This window comes from Theobroma cacao, chromosome 5 (assembly GCF_000208745.1).
Source record: "Theobroma cacao cultivar B97-61/B2 chromosome 5, Criollo_cocoa_genome_V2, whole genome shotgun sequence".
NCBI lineage: Eukaryota > Viridiplantae > Streptophyta > Magnoliopsida > Malvales > Malvaceae > Theobroma > Theobroma cacao.
In genome coordinates, this window is record NC_030854.1 from 28268798 (window position 1) to 28270847 (window position 2050).

Below are 2050 nucleotides of genomic sequence, written 5' to 3' on the forward strand. Positions count from 1 at the left end.
AAAAATGTAATATGTAAGTGGAAACACATATTTCATGATTTAAATTAAATTTTGAAGTCTAAAACATTCGTTTAAAGTAAAATTATAGCTATTTGAATATAATAAAAACATTAAATAAAATATTCTATTTTCTTAAAACATAATATTTTCAAAGTCTTCCTAAAATAACTTTTGTAGGATAAGAGTAAAATAAATTTATTCATAGAGTAATAAAGATAATTAAAGTATGAAATTTCATTTACAGTGACACGTGGGCCCCCAACTAACCAATAATGTACGAGTCTGTGAACCTACAATTTTGTCGATGCAAGACTAACTGAAGTCCTTGATGCAATCGGCTATCTACCAGCTATCCTGAGCCTGAAATGTGGGGAATTAAGGGCGGTGAGATTATAAAATCCCAGTGAGTAAACAATTACCATCAAAAGTATCTAAAGCCGAGTAGATGGAGACAATATAAAAACGTTATATCTCAATAATGTTCATAACACAAATTTCATTTCAATCTATACCAAACAATTTCTTTTCATCAAAATTTCTCGGCTTATGAATTTCTTAAACTTGGCCCTTGCCAATATCATTCTCGCAGGTACCTTCGTCAAGATATCCCACTGAGACCGCCAAAGCTGTTAAATGTCTCATACCCATAAACATGTTTTCACATCTGACACACAGCCATTCCTTGGCGTTGGCTGAGTCTCACTCTTACGTGGTGGCCCGAACGTGAGGTGCACTCAAATCATACCTCAGGAGATACTTCACCCAACATCTCCCCCTAGAGGTAAGTATATAATTGGGTTACCGTGCCCCTCTCATAGGCAGTCCACGGAAACCCCCACAACTGCAGTGACCGTTTAATATACCATTAGACCCATAAAATTTTCAGTAGCATAATATGGCGAATAAAATGTAATCCAGTCTATCGAGACCAATCCAAAGCTATTCATATATCTCATGCCAACCCCAAAAATTTAGCTATCCTGCTACCATAGTGTCATAAGCCACAATTTCAATAACATATAAAATCATAAATTCAACACGATCTCCATATACTCAATTTTTTCAAAACAATATTTGATTTCAAAACCAGTATAAAATAAATCTCATTTTTATTAAAAAAATATTTTAATTGGAAAACATAATATTTTCTAATTTAAACTCACCATTTAATAAAAGCATCAAACAAATATAATTACTCTAGATATTTAAGACGATAAATTGTCCACTCACAGTTCTAGGAGTCGATGTACTCCTAATCCCAGTCTTTAAGCACAATCTCTGTACTTGTACCAATGTAATTTGCTCACCACTTATCCATTATGTACAATACATAATTCACCACATCAATGCTTGACCATTATAAAATTAATTCAGGCTCGGTATATATGCATGATATGATATACAACTTATCCGACTACCGCTTAAATACGGTGCTGACCTAATTCGGCCTATTATCTCCAATTTAACTCCAAATCAATTCTTCTCACTTTCTACACTCCAATTATACTTAAATTACCTTAAGGACTGTGAATGAGATTCAATTTATCAGTCGCGATAGTAAATTACGAAAATACCCATAGTGGGTAAAAATTCATATTTTTGCTCTGAAAATTCCCATTATTTTTTCTAGGCTCATAATTCATCATTATTCATCATAATTCTCAAATAAACATCAAGATCATTAGCCAATATTCTCCTAGAAATTCGGCCAATAATGGTAATAGAGGAAAATGAATTCTTTTCTTGTTGTTTTGTTTCTAAATATGCTAAACTAGCTTAAAATACTAACATAACTTAAAATCAAATTAATCTAACTTCATTCTCTCTCCATACCCATTTGGGCAGCCATGAATTTATGATGAAAACATGAAATCTAACCATGAAAAATAAGGAAAAAAGCATGGCAAAGGTAGATCACAAGTCAAAATCAAGAAATTTTACCTTTTGTCACTTGTTTCCTTGAATTTTCACCAATTTTCCCTTGAATTTCTCCACCTAGGTTTTTTTTTTCTTTTCCCCTTTGTTTTCTTGCTATGGCCGGCCAAAATGA